The 17,928-nt window shown below is 45.4% G+C and overlaps 1 protein-coding gene and 1 long non-coding RNA gene across 3 annotated transcripts in view; one reads left to right on the forward strand and one right to left on the reverse strand.

Moving 5' to 3' along the window:
* Positions 1–17,928, reverse strand: part of MARCHF3 (membrane associated ring-CH-type finger 3) — a 156,732-nt gene that overhangs the window by 104,870 nt on the left and 33,934 nt on the right. The gene's annotated exons all lie outside the window — the stretch shown is intronic.
* On the forward strand, positions 1,095–17,335 carry LOC102410687. Its single transcript, XR_006553463.1, has 3 exons — positions 1,095–1,210; positions 3,605–3,738; positions 17,202–17,335. It is a non-coding gene; the product is annotated as an uncharacterized LOC102410687 (long non-coding RNA).

A 17,928-nucleotide genomic window follows, 5' to 3' on the forward strand; every position in this document is an offset into this window, starting at 1 on the left:
AAAGAATCTGCCTGCTGGAAGAGGAGAGGTGGGTTTGATCCCTGGTTAGGGAAGATCCCTTGGAGAAGGAAATGGCAACCCACTCCAGTATTCTTACCTGGGAAATCCCATGAACAGAGGAGCCTGGTGAGCTACAGTCCATGGGGTCACAAAAGAGTCAGACACAACTTAGTGACTAAACGAAACAACAGAGGGATGCAGAATATGGGAGTTGGGAAGCCCTTCTCCCAGGAAGAGCAAAAGCAGTCTGTTAGCAAACTGATGTGAAAGGTGGTAGGTTTTTAAAATAATGGATCAGGGTCTATGAGGGTGAAGCTAAAATCCGACAGCTTTACTGGCCGAGACTCAGGATGATTTGAAATGCAAATTTGCACATGGAAGCACCTGAAAGGAATCAAGGAAATTTAAGGCCCCTCGAATAGATGCATCCTCTCCTCCCCATGCCCTGTCACATCCCCAGCAGGCCTGTTCCAGCTTCTCTTTTGGTTTTGTTTACTCCCTTTGGAGGTGCCCGCTGTTCTTACATCCTTCTCTCTCTTTTGTGACTCCCCAGGGTAACACTCAAAGCTCCCTCAGGTTCTCACTGTCTTTTTCTCTTCCCCTTGGATAACTCTCCCCTCCTTTTTTCTACTTTGTCACCCTGGGAATGACAAAGGAAGATATCTCCCTTTCTGCATTCATGGGGCTGCACTACATGTTCTGAATTCTCTTTTCCTGCTCCTGATACATTTCCTGATATGTCCTCCATGGGATGTGGTTGGGTGTCTGGACTATACTGCAGGTACCTTGAGGGTAATATTATCCAGAGCTCACTGGGATCTGGGGACAAAGTCTTACGTGACTCAATCAGTTTTGTTTTCTGAATATTTTGCCAGTCCTGACCCTTGGAGTCTCCCTTCTTTCTTGCTAGTTTGCCCTCCTTTCAAAGCCAGGTCCAAGTCCAGCTGTCTCTTAGCAAGCCTGCGGCTGGGTATCTAGCTTCATTCCCTCTGCTCTGGGTCAGAACTTCCTTGAAGAGCCATCTGACCATCTGCACAGGGACACTCGGGTCCTAGGTGATTTCGGGGAAGCTCATCTCCTTTCTCTCTCCATCCAGGCCTCCTCACATCCTCCATCTGCTCTCCGCCGGCTCCACACCTGCGGGGCTAATTAGCACAGTCTTCCCTCCCAGCTGAGCTCGCTTGGGTTCCTCCTGTCTCCACTCTCCAAGGTCTGAGGTCTGAATTTCCCCCAGCCCCTTCATGAGCCCACTCTTAGGCAGGTACAACTTGCACCCGTGGCCCCTGGCTTCTCACTCCCTCCAGGATCCTTGCCCTCAGCCTTTGGCAGGACAGAGAGCGTGGCCGTCTGGCACCATGCCCACCTACCTGGCAGGCAGCCCACGCGTCCTGCCCAGGGGCCGTCTCCAGAGTGTTTTCCTGACTAGCCTTACGCACACTGGCCCAGATTTGCTTCTGGTCTCTTCCACGAGGCAATTCCCAGAAGCTTTTGGGAGAAAGGAGGATTTGTGTGTTTGAGTGATGACACTAACTCTGAATGCCTTGCTATCCGGCCACGTTCAGAGCAGAGGCATGGCGTATCAGTCCTGGCCAGCCTGCTCCCCACCCAACATAATCAGCACACGGCACCTTAAGACAGGGCTCTGTTCCTGGGCAACGTGTTTTGGGTCTCAGAAAAATGGGCAGCCACAGGAGTGTTGTTGGGGTCACATGAGGTTGCACTGCTAAGAACACTGTCTTGCCACACGAGGTCCTTTATATGAGGCTGCCAAGCTGTGACTTTGTTTTCGGGTGTGGATTCTATAATTGACCAGCGTTTCCTCTTTGCTTTGGCTACTGGAAAGCTTAGTGCCAAACATGAGGGTTGCCTGGGGCATACCATGAATTTGAATGAATTTTCGCAATAACCTTACTCATCAGTCCATTTTATGTCTTTATCTTTGTTTTTCATGTTTCCTCCCATCTACCTCTCATTTATATTCCCCTGCTAGCCACTTTAAACCCTTCCTGAATCAAGGTGGGACAGGTATAAACAAACATACAGAATGAGGTAATTTTACAGCAACTTGAAAGAGTCTCTTTTACACAGTTGGTGGGAAGATGAATTTCTGGACAGCAATAGCTATTAAATGTTATAATGTACATATTCATGAAACAGAAATACCTATTCCAGAAATTCATCCTTCAGACACACACAAGTGTGCAATATTTATTTGACTGTAGCACTGTTTGTAATAGAAAAAAAGGAAATAAAGTAAATGCTCAGTAATGGTGAAATACGAATACATCATGCTGCTGTATACGATGGCACACCATGCAACTACTAAAAATGAGAGATGAGTTTACATGCTCAACCCATTAAAGGATGTCTTTAATGTATTAAGTGGAAACAAAAGCTACCTTGTGGCTAGAGGGAAGACGAGGTTATATTTGTTATTTAAACTTTCTCCCAACCCCACCGCAAACAGAAGGAACACTAAGAAGGACTTGTTGGTGGCTGCCTGGTACAAACAGAGCCGTGATCCTCAGCACAGAGGCTTTCTCATATTCAGGGCAGTAGTAGATAACAAGAATGAGGAAGCAACGCTAGAAGCTCAGGGAGCCCCATTCTCTGACTTAGCCCATGCTATAGAGTGAGGAGGGGTGAAGAGGAAAGGTGAGGGGGCTGGCCTCTGACAGAGACAAGCTTCGGCAGCTGAGGGTTGTCTGTTGGGAATCTGGGTGTGAAGTGTGATGAGTTATCTTTTTACCCTGCCTGCCAAACTGTCAGTAAAATCTACCTGTTTCCCAATACTTTTGCAGTTGGATTTGCTTTGGAAGGACTGTGATAAAGTGTTGTAGCCAACCCAAAGGTCAGAGAGGGTCAGGGACAGAGACCGCCAAGAGTGACTGGGTCATCAGCAGATAACTAGGTCCCATGTGCAATGAGTCCTGCACATACAGGGAACTATAGGGTGGGTGGGGAGGAGCGGGGGATGCAAGAATGTCAAACCAGCCTTCTGCAAAAGCAGTGGTCTGACTTACTAAATACTGAGGTTAGTTTTCAGACCCAGGATGACAAATAGCAATTTAGGAAAAAACTGTGAAAGAATCAGTTTTGTGACTGTGCCAGAGTAGCCATGGTTATTTACATGACAGGTACACAGAATGCTGACTCTGTGTTGGCCGAGTGACACCTTCATTGAAAACGTCCTTCACTGCCCGCTTCACCTCTGTGCATCTCAGCCCCCTGCCCTCACACAGAGCTGCCCTGTCTGACTGATGTTGGTATGCAGCTCTGTCTCTTCTGGAACCACTTCTTCCACATCCTGTGTGACCAACCCAGTGAGAAGGTTCTAGAGATGAAGCCGGCCCCATGGGTGGGCTCCTCAACCCCTGGAATGTCATGCGAACTATTGTGTGTGGACAACTTTGTAGCAGCGGGTCATGCTCTGATTCAAGTATCAGTGGGCTGATCCCCTAAGGACCTCTGATTTAGAAGTCTGATATGGAACTCCTCTTTAAAAAAAAAGTCTGACGTTTCTAAGGCTTGACGCCCAGCTTGGCATACAGTTGGTCCTGCAGCTCACTCAGAGGTGTTTAATATTATGTTCCTTATTTTCTAGATGAGGAAAATGAAGTCCTATGTGCAGATCCACGTTTGCAAGACTCTAAAGCCTCGATGTCCTGTGCACTTGATAAATATTGGACGAATGCGGAATGAGTAACAGTGGTGATTACAAATGCTTCCATCACGAAGGTAAGGAAGCTGACCTCTATCAGCATGGGGCGTGGGAAGTTGAGTCAAAAACTCAGGTTACCTATCCTCCATTTAGTGGGCCTTTCCATATACATCTCTTTGTTTGAAATAGTTTTTATTTCTTATTAGACATGAATGTGGAGCCTTATATCCTAAATTGTACTCATGTTACCTGTCTCTGAATTCAGGACTCAGGCATGTGTATGATAATCTTGTTTATCATTAGATCAAATTTCATACCGACAGGCACTTGGTCAAAAAGTCTGGTACCACTGTCCAAACATCAAGAAACAAGGTGCCTTCTCTTGTTGGGGAGTCCCAAACCCAAACATCTAAAGGGATTAGTAGATAAAGGAAGTGACTCAGGTGGGCTGGGTGAGCACTGGGGCACCCAGAAGGGAGCCGCATCTAACTCGAAGGGCACAGCTGCCCCCCTGGACTCGCCGTATCACCGTCATGTGAGAATGTTGGCCCAGGATGGTCACATCTTCGGAATTTTAAGAGAAACCAGAAATGTAGATTAAATATGGAATTTCCTGAGTTTCAGATGTTGACAACTCATTCAAGTATTTTTTAAAAACAGAATATAGGCCAAGTAAAACACATCGTCTATGGCTGGGTGGGCCTGTGAGCCACCAGTATGCAAACGTGGTTTTCATTTGGGAAACGTCTGGGACCCTGTTCTGATCCAATCAGGCAGACTGAGGGTGTGGAGGGGAGTTCAGTTCTGCTGCTTGTTCAATTCTTTATTGAAAGGTTTGTAAGGGAAGTGGTTAAAAGCGAGGCTACAAATTTTAGACCATCTGTGGGTTTGAAAGAAGCCGTCCATGGCCCCAAATGGAAAATCAAGTTGTGTGTGACACCCTTACGCTTCAGTCAAGCTCTCCACTGCAGAGCCTCCTCCTAGGATGTACTGACACATGACTTCAGCACTCTTCAACCTGGTAGTTAGCATGCAGCACTCTGCTGACTCCGCAGAAAAATCCACGACCCGCTGCAGGTCCTCTTGCATTGTGTGTGCTTCTGCAGGGCAGCAAATCAGCCTCCAGCAGCGAACAGATGAGTCTTTCCAGGACTTCTCCAGTTACTCACCGTCCAGTGAGGAAGACCAGCTTCTCGGAAGAATGGACCTTCTCCTTAAAGATGGGTCGCTACTACACCTTGTCCTCTTGTCAAGCCAGGCTGCACAAAATGCCAAATAAATCTAGGCTTGTTCAGGGATCAACTATTCCAGCATTCGAGCACCTGGGGCCCTCAGCCTACTTCCCGGACGGCAAAGCCTCTGAAGGGCTGATGGAAGAAGCCATGCCAAAACATAACTAAGGAGGTGAGATTTTGGAGAACTTTAAGCATTAGTTTCCATTAGGTCCCACTCCAGATCTAAGACTTGTATGTGGAGAAAACGTCCTCGAGCCGCCTTCTCTTCAAATACGTTCATGAAATGGAAGCAGCATATTAATGTATTTTGCAAGGCTTTGGGAAGTAATACTGGACACAGTGTTCTCTTCATACCGAAGATGTTGTATACTGTGCGTGTTTAGTTTGGAGACAGACTTCTATTTGTGCACTCACAGAACCTCCCTCCCATCACACCAGCAATCTGAGAACTTTCCAACCTTTTTTCTTTGAACAACAACAAAAGAAAATCTCATATCAGATACCTGAGCCAACAGTAACAGAGCACTAAAGTGTGGACAGTATCAAATATTATGTTTGGAGTGAAGCTTAGTTCTTCATGGGCTGCCAGGCAGGCTCATTTTCATTTTACAAGGAGAGCACATGACTCGACTACTGTGGTATTTAGAATCCCTATCCTGGAGTATGCCCAAGGCTTTTCGTGAAATATCCAAGGCTGTTTCCAAACAGTACTTGCCATTAACACTTTCAAGTCAACTTGATAAATTGTGCCTAAGTTTGAGGCTAACTCAGATTTCCCCATACCCAGTCCCAACCTGTTATAAGGAAATACCAACGATCATGAAATCTGATACCATTGTCCAAGCATCTGTATTTTGCAGGTTTAAAAATTATGTACCAAGATCAAACACATATTTTAGTGTAAATCTCAAAGACAGAAACTGTTCAGTCTCTCCTTTTCTATCCCACTTTTTCAAATCATAAATATGTAAGAGCATATATGTTAAAAAGAGGCCAAGAAGAATGGTTCTCCCAGGGAACAAACCAGACAGCAAAGGATCATGGGCTTTTCTCTCCTGCAAGCAACTCTGGTTCTTTAAATAAATAATCTAATTATTCCTTAGATTGCTTTCCCATCACCAAATTCACAGGTTTTTGCTTCTTGCTCTGACAATTAAGGTAACGTTTGGAAGGGAAGTGAGTAAGGACGTGTATTTTCTCTGCATAGGAAGTCGAGATGCCCATATATACTTGAGTTAAAGATTGGATACAATTTGGAATTAGTTTTTGGTTTGGATTTTATTTTTAGTCAAGCAAATAATGACAATTTGAACAGAATATATGTATATACCCTTATATTAGTATTGAGATAAAATTCATACACTGTACAATTCACCAATTTAAAGTGGGTTTCAGTATATTCAGAGTACTGCAACCACTGCCATAATCAATTTTAGAACATTTTCATCACTCCCCAAAGAAATTCCACATCCATCAGCAGTCACTCTCCACTCCTCTCTGCCCCCAGTCCCTGGAAATCACTTACCTACTTTCTGTCTCTATGGATTGCCCATTGTGAACATTTTATATGCACTGTATCAACAAAATGTAGCCTTCTGGTCTGGTTTGTTTTTTCCACTTGTCCTAAGGTTTCTAAGAGATCTATACATATATTACACACACACAAGAGTAGTGTCTGAATGCTCCAAAAGCACCTGGGCAGCACTGTCCTGCTTTAACTGCCTCCCCTTTTTCAGAGACTTTGCATCACATCTCAATGCATTTAGGAAATCAAGCAGGTCCCGGGGTCTCTCACCGCAGATGTTCTCTTGCGAGTAGTCATCTTCTGGTCTGGTTCTTACAGTATCTCACACTCAGCGTGCACCATGCAACCTCAGTGTTTCCCTCTCCAAACACAATACTCTTCTGTGTCCACTCATCTTTGGTAATGAAAACCTTTTGCCCACACAAACTTCAGCACCTAGTCATTTTCCCCTCATTCAAGTCGAATGTGTCCATCCCTGTGCTAGACACCTCCACAGCCTCTCCTGCCTGCCTGCCTGCCTCTATGTCCCCGGGTTCACTCTGGTCCCTGTCCCCCTCACAGCCACCCTCCTTGGCTCTCTGCCTGCAGTCATCTGCTCCAGTCTGCACCATGGCTGAGCCCTAGCCTGAATGAACTGCAGTGAATGGATCTAATTTTTTAAATGTATTCAGTTGAAGTATAGGTGATTTAAAATGTTGTGTTAGTTCCCAGTGTACAGCAAAGTGATTCATATACATACATACATATATAATACACACATATGTATGTGTAGACTCACATATATACACACACAAAGCTTTTTCATATTCTTTTTCATTATGGCTTATCACAGGATATTGAATATAGTTCTCTATGGTATATAGTAGGACCTTGTTGTTTATCCATTCCACATATAATGGTTTATATCTGCTAATCCCTATCCTTTGCCCTTCAGCCTCCTCCTTGGCAATACAAGGCTGTTCTCTATATCTGTGAGTCTATTTCTGTTTCATCAGATCAGATCAGATCAGATCAGTCGCTCAGTCGTGTCTGACTCTTTGCGACCCCATGAATCGCAGCACGCCAGGCCTCCCTGTCCAACACCAACTCCCAGAGTTCACTCAGACTCACGCCCATCGAGTCAGTGATGCCATCCAGCCATCTCATCCTCTGTCGTCCCCTTCTCCTCTTGCCCCCAATCCCTCCCAGCATCACAGTCTTTTCCAATGAGTCAACTCTTCGCATGAGGTGGCCAAAGTACTGGAGTTTCAGCTTTAGCATCATTCCTTCCAAAGAAATCCCAGGGCTGATCTCCTTCAGAATGGACTGGTTGGATCTCCTTGCAGTCCAAGGGACTCTCAAGAGTCTTCTCCAACACCACAGTTCAAAAGCATCAATTCTTTGGTGCTCAGCCTTCTTCACAGTCCAACTCTCACATCCATACATGACCACAGGAAAAACCATAGCCTTGACTAGACGGACCTTTGTTGGCAAAGTAATATCTCTGCTTTTGAATATGCTATCTAGGTTGGTCATAACTTTCCTTCCAAGGAGTAAGCGTCTTTTAATTTCACGGCTGCAGTCATAGATAAGTTCATTTGTGTCATATTTTAGATTCCATATATAAGTGATATTATATGGTATTTGTCTTTCTCTTTCTTACTTTGTATGATAATCTCTAGGTCCATCCATGTTGTTGCAAATGGCATTATACCATTCCTTTTTGTGGTTGAATAGTATTCCATTGTATATATGTACCACATCTTCTTTATCCATCTGTCAGTGGACTTTTAGGTGTTTCTGTCTTGGCTATTGTGAGTAGTGCTGCTCTTGGCTTAGTATCTTTTTGAGTTGTAGCTTTTGTCTGGGCATATGCTCAGGAGAGGGACTGCTGGATCATATGGAAACTCTACTTTTAGTTTTTTGAGGAACTTCCATACTTCTCCATGGGGGCCGCACCAATTCACATTCCCACCAACAGCGCAGGAGGGTTCCCTTTTCTTCACACCCTTTCCAGCATTTATTGCTTGTGGACTTTTTAATGACGGCCTGAATGGCTTTGTCTTAGGGGAAGAGAGCGGGGAGGAAGTACAGGAGAGCTGGTGGTTTTGCACAGACCTATGCTGAGCCTGGGGCAACGGTGAGGCAGGCTGTCCTCTCAGTGCTGGAGCGGAAGCTGGGTGTTTGGCAGCTTTTGCCTGGGCCCCATCTGAAGAGGATCTAACATTATTTTCAGTCTCCAGGTGACTCTCACATGCAGTTCCGGGATCTTACTGTCACAAAAGCCCGGTGTTAGTAGGACAAGCAAGGGCTCTTGGGTTAGAAGGCCTTGGTCTACCAGAGGTTAGCTGTGATACCTGGCGGCATGTTACCTCTCTGCTGTCAATGCGCTTACCTGCAACATGGGCTAAACACACCTTTTTCATGGAACTGCTCTGAGTATGAATGAAATCAGATGAAGTACACAGCGCAGTGCCGGGCACATAGAAGGTGCTCAGGAAGTGGACAGTAGAGTAGGGAATGCATGCCTGGGTTCTGTGTTGTCCTTGTCACACTGCTCATATGGCTAGTGCCAACCAAGAACCACTGTATGTCTCCTACAAGGGCTCACGTCAGGGTGACTCCTTTGTTGAAAGGCAAAATGACAGCTGGCTGAGGGTACCATGGCTCTTAAACTGATCCTAGCACAGGTGCAGGGCCTAGTCCCAACACTGTGCATCGGTTGAGTGTTTTACAGTGCAGGGAGGCGCGGTCACGCAGGCAGTGTGGTGTGCGGAGGGCCACCGGGTTACGAGACAGGAGAACTCCATGTGCTCTGTGATGGGAGGAAGCTTGCACATACAATTCGGGTTGTTCCTGACACCCTATTCCGCAGCCAACTAAACGCAATCATCATCTTTCTCCTCCCACGGGCTCACTGTATATACACATTAAATTGAGATACCTGGTGGCCATGGGCTCTTAAATACTTTGCAAGGCCTCATTAACAAGTCTTAATGGTGACAAAGCCTTCTCATGGAGCCAGCTGTGCACACCTCATTCTTCTCCCTGGGCAGAAGCACTGGATGAAGAAAGCCATGGAGGAACGGCACAGCTAGACGGCACAGACACTGCCCAGCCGCTCCCACACGCCCCAGCGCAGGAGGTGGCTTTGGCTTCCCAAGAGAACTGCTCATTTTTCGCCAGTGAAGGCAGAGATGATCCCTTCTGAAAAGCTGGCCTCGGGGTGAAAGGCAAGGCCTGGGCAAGAGATCTAGTGGGGCCGTGGCATCCCCCATTGCTGTCTGAGGACAGGAACTAGCCCTCTGCCTATGACTCAGCTTTCCTGTGAGTCTGTGAGGCCGCAGGCGGCTCGCTTCCTCGGCTGGGGGCTGGGGATCGAGTATCACAAGCAGCAAAGGGACAGCTCAGAACTCTGACTGACAGCAGCGATCTAAAGACGGCAGGGTGAATTCTCTCATCTGGGAATCAGCAAAGGCTGGCTATGGGAGATGGGAGCAGACTCAGAATGCAGACCTCGCGGGGAGCCACTTTGGACTAGAACGGTGGTTACTCGGGGCCCCAAACCTCCCTCACTGCCAATGTGTCTTATGATCTGGGATCCGTCCACTGAGGCTCCTGTGGCCGAGGAGCCAGACCCCTCAGCTTCCTTTCCAACTGTGCCCCCTCTGTATGCCAGGCCCTTCACGGGTAGCAAACCAGAAGGTGCACAGGCTGTGAAGGGGTCACTTAGAAGAGGCCCAAACCAAAGCACAGACCCTACCCAAAGGAAAGCACTGGAACTCTATGGTTCTTTGATCTTTTTCTTATCTTTTATCTCTGTCCAGCTTCCTGTTTTTCAAATTTAATCAGTGTTGGCTATTTTTTCCAATCCTGAACATTAAAAAAAAAATTAACCAGAAAATGTAGAAACTGCTCGCATAAAACCAAGAGAGAGAGAAGTTGTTAAAGTGAGGCTGAAGCAAGGTAAAACCTGTTTGTGATCTGCAGCTGACCCTGGATGGGACTGATGGGGGGTGGGGAGCGACAGGATGTTATATAATGTTAGCGTGGGACCTTGCAATTGTAGGGGGATACGAGGGAAGGCAGTGCCAGGATTTCTCAGGGCAAGGGGATGCTACTGGTCCCTGGAGTATGACTCCCTGAGAAGGTAAAAGTGTTAGTCACTCAGCCATGTCCGACTCTTTCCAACCTCATGGACTGTAGCCGCCCAGGCTCCTCTGTTCGTGGAATTATCCAGGCAAGAATACTGCAGTGGGTTGCCATTCCCTTTTCCAGGGGATCTTCCCAACCCAGGGATCAAACCTGGGTCTCTTGCATTGCAGGCAGATTCTTAACCATCTGAGCCACTAGGGAAGCCCCTATGTGTCACCCTTAAGGAGGGCAGTGGGTCTGGGATAGACCAGATGGACTGATGAGGGTCAGTGAAAGTGAAAAGTGAAAGTCACTCAGTCGTGTCTGACTCTTTGTGACCCCATGGACTATACAGTCCGTGGAATTCTCCAGGCCAGAATACTGTAGTAGGTAGCCCTTCCGTTCTCCAGGGGATCTTCCCAATTCAGGGATTGAACCCAGGTCTCCCATATTGCAGATGGATTCTTTACCATCTGAGCCACAAGGGAAGCTCAAGGGAAGCTACCCACTGGAGTGGGTAGCCTATCCCTTCTCCAGCAGATCTTCCAGACCCAGGAATCGAACTGGGGTCTCCTACATTGCAGGTGGATTCTTTACCAACTGAACTATAGCAGGGGTCAGAGGGTTGAGGAAAATTCCTGGTGATGCCCTATATTCAGAAAAGATATTCTAGGATAAACCAAGCTGGAGTAGAACTACTTGGGAAAGAAACTGGGCAGGAATACCTTCTACACCAGGACAGGGGGATGTGCAAATGAGTAAGAAAAGTCAGGCAGAGCTTAGGTCTAGCCAACGGGCAGCACACTGGAGAGAAAGCAAAGGAAACAAAGCCCAGCGCATCTGGGGAAACCAGAAGGGAAACAGGCAGCTGCTCCAGGGCCTGAGGGATCAATGGCAAGGCCCAGCCCAGGCCTCAAGTGAAAACAGAATAAGCTGGAGGAAGCTCACAGGCCTCTGAGAGCCAGTTGTGCTTCTTAAATATTCTTGGGTCATGGGTCCCTTTTAGGATCTGAGGAAAACTCCAGACCCACTTCCCAGGAAAATGCACTTATGCTCATATTATTCCACCTTCACATCTGGAGATTCACAGGTCCCCATAGGCCAAGTCACATACCCATCCATGGTTATGAGCCCCAGGCCCTAAGGATGCTCCTAGACACTGAAAGAAGAGGAGTGATAACAGGAAATACTTGAAGGATTGTTTAATCCTTTAAGCCTCTGCCAGACTCAGTGGAATAATATGAGACCTGGCCTGAAACTGGCCCGAATAATCCATAATTTACAACTAGGATTAGTTAAGATACTTCACCTGATGGTGAGTACATGAATCCAGTGGAGAGGTGGGGACTGGAAGGGCAGGAGAGAAGTGTCAGAGGCAGCCTTGAAAAAAAGTGGAATAAAGAAAAATTGGGAAACCAGAGGTAGGGAGTATTTGTCAAGGAAACTACCCCTCATACACCCCCAGGTGGTGGTGGGAGAAGTTAATTCAGAACAATGGTAAAGGTCCCTGCATGATGGGGCTCTGCTTTTAGGAACCATTCTTGGCTTCTGTCGCATTTGCTTTATACTAAATCGTAACACATGGTATTTCTTTAAAAAAAAAAAATAGAGAATATTTACTTGCATCAGTGAGCCTATACTTATATTGCAATGATGTTCTTTTCTGAACAAGGCATTGTTACTTTTCCTCTAGTCATTTAATTAAACCACAACGTTATTTTTGAAAAGCTGCATCTTGGAAGGTTTGGGGGGGAAAGGGTTGTAGCTCTGTTTTCTGTTCGTAAATTCTGTGATGGGTTTAACTGGATGTTTTTGTATTAATACTAGAGCATTTCTTGTATGGATGAATTTTTGCTGGTGGCAAGGAGGATCTGATTCAGAAAACACAGTGGTTTTTGACTCTTCCACATGCCTTTGCTCTGAGAGAGTCTGACCTTAGAAGCATTTTTCATGCATGACTCTATTTGGTCCACGGGTACAGAACATGTAAGGGCACAGCGAGGGGGGCTGACTGTCCAAGGAAATTTAGCTTCTTACAAAAGAAAGAAATAGTTTAGATCATTAGCAGAACATGCCCTGAGTATGAGTCCATCACAAGCATATCTAATGGCACTAGGATTTATAGAAATATGCCCACTGTTTAATGTTCCCATTAGGATGTGTACAGCACAAGCCCAATGTATCCTAAGTAAAGGGCACAGAACTAGGAGTCAGAAGACCTGGTATCAGGCAGATTCAGAAATTAAATTGTAAGTTACACGACCTCAGCAAATTATTAACCATTTCACACAGACTCCAAGTGTCCTACAGTAAATAAGACTAAACATGCCTGCAACCTCCCTACCCCCTAGCAGTATCAAATGTGACCAGTGAATGAAATATCAGAAATGAAAACATTTGACATCTCTAAAGTACCATATGAAACTATGACATTATGATACAAAGCTAAAGGGCTTTTTGAAAATGTAAGCATATTGAAAACTTTTTGTGTGCCTATTTTGAATAAAGCACTCTTCTAGGTGTTGCGAATTACAGAGGTGAATATAAGTCCTTCAAAGAGCTTTGCTTATGATTTAAAAATTAAAATAAGAAAACTAAGGGTCAGAATTCACATCATGATTTTTTTTCATATATTTCAAAGTTGGGTGGACTTACAGCCAAATGAATAGGAAAATAAATAATTTCATTTAGATGGGTCAGATTAAATAAAATGAATACTTGAAAAAATCTAAATAGTACAATGCAATAGATAACTAAGAATCAATATTAGTAAATCGAGCAATATGTGAAGCAAATTTGAGATGAATCGTGATGCCTTTTTTTCCCTCTCACCTTAAAAGGGCTGCTGATCTCTGCCAAAAGTCCAGGATATAAGACAGGCACTTGCATGAGCAGTTAGTCTCTCTGACAAAGAAACTTGGGTATCCACTAATAGCAGAATATATACAAGCATTTGTCTCTCTGGACGCTAGTAAAATGATACGGGGGGAGGAGGGATGTAACAGTGGAGCAATCAGGAAAGAAACATCAGGGAAAGAAGAAAGATTTCAGCAGATTTCTGGAGGTCAAGGAGAGGATGGCAAATGAGAACTGGGCAGATGATGGTTAACTTTCTGTGTCAACTTGGGTAGGCTGTGGTGCTCAGTTGTTTGGGGACCAAGACTGGTCTAGATGTTACTATAAGGATGTGATGAGTGTTGATGATCATGTGACTTTCTGTGGAGGAGATCATCGTCCATAATGTGGTGGGCTGAGGGGAGACAGGGTCCGACCAATCAGCTGAAGACTTTAAGATCCCAAACTGAGGTTTCCCAGAGAAGAAGGAACTCTGCCTCAACACTAACATAGAAATCCTGCCCAAGTTTCCAGGCTGCTAGCCAGCCCTATGGATCTGGGACTCAAGACCACAGTAGCAACTCATCTGAATTTCTAGCCTGTTTGCCTGACCTGTGGATTTTAGACTTCCCAGTCTCCACAATCATGTTAGCCAATTCCTTAACGTAAATCAACCTCTGTGTCTATCACTCTATGTATATCTGTATCTACCTGGTTCTTTTTCTCTGGAGAACCCTGACTGATATGGAGAAAGAATATGAGTCTAGAACATGGAGGAGAAAACTTTGGTTAAGTGGGAGGGTGGGAGCGAGCAGTTTGGCAATGTACCGGTAAAAACCCCAGGCTCACTGGGCAGCTGCAACAGAGACTGGGATTTTGAAGGGGATGAAAAACAGAAAAGCTCGTCGAAACTACCTAACATCCATTTGCTCCTTGCAAGAAAAGCTATGATAAACCTAGACAGCGTGTTAAAAAGCAGAGATGACACTCTACCGACAAAGGTCTGTCTAGTCAAAGCTATGGTTTTTCCAGTAGTCAAGTGTGGATGTGACAGTTGGACTATAAAGAAGGCTGAGGATTGAAGAATTGATGCTTCTGAACTGTGGTGCTGGAGAAGCCTCTTGAGGGTCCCTTGGACAGCAAGGAGATCAAACCAGTCAACTCTAAAGGAAATCAACACTGAATATTCATTGGAAGGACTGATGCTGAATCTGAAGCTCCAATACTTTAGCCACCTGACACAAAGAGCCAACTTGTTGAAAAGACCCTGATGCTGGGAAAGACTGAGGGCAGGAGGAGAAGGGGGCAACAGAGGATAAGATGGTTGGATGGCATCATTGACTTAAATGGACATGAGTTTCAGCAAGCTCCGGGAGATGGTGAAGGACAGGGAAGCCTGGTGTGCTACAGACCATGGGGTCTCAGAGTCCGGCACAACTTAGCGACTAAACAACAATGATGTACCTGTGGCCTGCAGGTATCCCTCACTCTCCTCCCCATCCGGGCCTTAGGTCCATGCGCTGTGCTAGAAACTCAAAAAGTGACTTGTGCCCAAACTATCAGAGGACTCATTATCTATAGAGAAAACTTAGAGCTGCCTGGAAACTGTACTATATGTAAGACATTAACATTAGGGGAAGCTGAGTGAGGGATATACAGAAACTCTATTATTTTTGTAACTTTTTTCTAGGTCTAAAATTAGTTCAAAATAAAACCCTAAAAATATGGTCTGGAAAGGCGTAGGAGGGCTAGCATGTGTTCCAACACTCTAGGATAAAGTTCTCCCTCAGACATTTGGCAGAGAAGGCAATGGCATCCCACTCCAGTACTCCTGCCTGGAAAATCCCATGGACGGAGGAGCCTGGTGGACTGCAGTCCATGGGGTCGAGAAGAGTCGGGCACGACTGAGTGACTTCACTTTCACTTTTCACTTTAATGCACTGGAGAAGGAAATGGCAACCCACTCCAGTGTTCTTGCCTGGAGAATCCCAGGGACGGGGGAGCCTGGTGGGCTGCCGTCTATGGGGTCGCACAGAGTCGGACACGACTGAAGCGACTTAGCAGCAGCAGACAACATTTGGAGTACCACCTCCAAACTCCTGTCTAAAATCTAGCCCCTTCTCAGTGTTGGGGGTTGGGGGGTGGCACATGGCTTCTCATATAAACATTTCTGTGATATTCTATTTTTTTAACTTACACATGTATCATTTTCATAAAAACTTAAAAGGAGTTTCTTCAAAAATATTCTTTCAGGCTTGAATGAGATGTTTTTTTATGTAGGTGACACTCACTGACATTGCTAACACACTTCAGCGTAGGAAAAAAGCCTATAATAATAAGACCAAAGGGAAACAATTTCAAATGCAGATTGAGAAGTTCAAACAGGAAGATGATTAGGAAATTTCTGAACCATCCTCTTTGTCAAAAAACAAAGGAATTTTTTAAAAAAGCACTTTAGTAGCCCCTCTCTCTCCCCCAGATGCTGTGGATTTTGTCAGTGCATGAGCGCTGGTCCACCATAAATCTAAGCAGAAAAATGGACCAAATGCTTCTATAAGCTGGTCTACTGACACCATCTCTTGGCTGAGGAATGAGATTTGTGGAGTATTCAGCACTACTGTGACCTAGCAAACCATAAATTATAATATACATCGCAGAGAGAAATGTTTTACTGATAGAACCAGTATGAATATATTAATTATAATACTTAAAGCACATCAATGATAATTATGAACAGCTTCCTATGATATTATGCTCTCATCCTCAGTGTCTCCTGCACTGATAGCAACCTCCCTTATTAAGAATGAAATTTAGCAGCATCAGGCTGCTGCTCTGAGTTTTTTCTCCTTCACATCCATTAGCACTGTATTCTTTTCCTTGGCAAATGTATTTATTGGCCTGATAAGATGCCTAGCTTTATGAACTCGCCATACGCCTAGCAAGCAAGAGTCCCCAAAGATGTTTCCATTTACTCTCTGCCTTTTGGAATTGATGCGTAGAGCCTGCCAACTGGGTCTTTCTTGGGCCACGTGCAGTACATAAAGTTGGACCATTCACTGGGGCTGCCAACACCGGCAGCCCTGGGGAAACAATTTCCCGGACAATAATAGGGAAAGCCATCCTGTGGGTTTAGTTAATGCCAACTGAAAAGTTACAAAACTGCTGGGTGCTCCAGGGTATGGGGCACAATCAAAAGCTGTGATTATCTTCCCTCACTGCCACAGCTTCTCTGTCGAATTCTGATAGCTCAACTCCAAAGAGCTCACCTGCAGTCACATCTATAGCTGGGAAGAAAACAAGCTGCTTCCTCTCAATACCTCAGGTATCATGTCCATTGGTCCTTAACATTCTGTTCAAACTGGCATCACTAAGAAGACTGTCAACATCAGCTCCAAAAACAGACCTGCCAATTGATTCTGAAAAACCTTCCACAGCACGTCCGAGCACACAGACTCAGGGAGGGAAGGGGGAGCCGGAAGCTGTGACCCCCAAGAGGCAAGCACTGAATGGACAGTCCCCTGAAGCAAAAGCAGACAGAAAAATCATTTTTCCATTTGCTTTTCCATCTCCTCTCTGTTTTGTTCAAGTGGAAGCTGTGAGGTAAAATACAAAACCCCCATTGTGCCCTTGGTTGGAGGTTTGCCTTCGGTCAGGATCATTGCATTAATTCCTACTCAAACACTGCAGGTAACTGGTCCCCAGAGGACACTGGCTGGATTTCCAGGTCAAGGTGCTTGATACAATTACTACAGAACTTTGAAGATTACAAAAGGGTATTAGAGGTCCCCACGTCACTGATTTTTTTTTTTCCCTTCCTGTTTTTGATGCCCAGCTGACTCTAAAGCAAACCAGTGTGACCCATGACAAGCCATAGGAGGACGAGGCCTTCAACCTGAAGAGCCTTTGAACTGATCTTCCTGTTGAGCCCAGCAGTGCTGATGGCAGCAAAAGCCAGAGAGCCCACAGATACAGCTCTCAGGAGTCAGGGCTGAGGTTCCAAGGCCAGTGGGAGAGGCCAGATCCACAGTCCCCCTATACGAACCACATAAAATCTAGATAATAAGTAGCCTGTCGAGGAGAGTATGCCCAGTGGTCAGAATCTGAAAGCATTTAGGTGAAGTGCTACATCAGTTACCAGGCAATTGAGAATTTGAATAAAACTTGGAAAATCATCCTTAAAAGACGTGCCGTCTTCAGGTTCCCAGTACTTGACGTTATCCAATATCATCACACCAGGACACTGGGGACTGCCCAGAGGGGCGTGGGAAACAACTTTGTGGCCCAGCAGATTTTCTGAGCTTATCTGCAAAGCTGCTGTAATCTTCCCTGAATATCAGGTCTGTGGCTTGCCAAGCAAGCACTCACTCACTTTAATCATTTTCAGGCAGAAGGAAAAAAAAAAAAGCTCTGTATATAAGTAAAAAGCTTAACCCACTGAGATACGGTCTACATCCCTCTTCCACTTCTCTCCCTTCCTCTCGACTCAACCACAGCTGAAGCAGAACAACCTCATGGAAACCTTTAAGTGACTTTTAATCCACTTGAAATACATAATCCTA

This window comes from Bubalus bubalis, chromosome 9 (assembly GCF_019923935.1).
Source record: "Bubalus bubalis isolate 160015118507 breed Murrah chromosome 9, NDDB_SH_1, whole genome shotgun sequence".
Taxonomy (NCBI): Eukaryota; Metazoa; Chordata; class Mammalia; order Artiodactyla; family Bovidae; genus Bubalus; species Bubalus bubalis.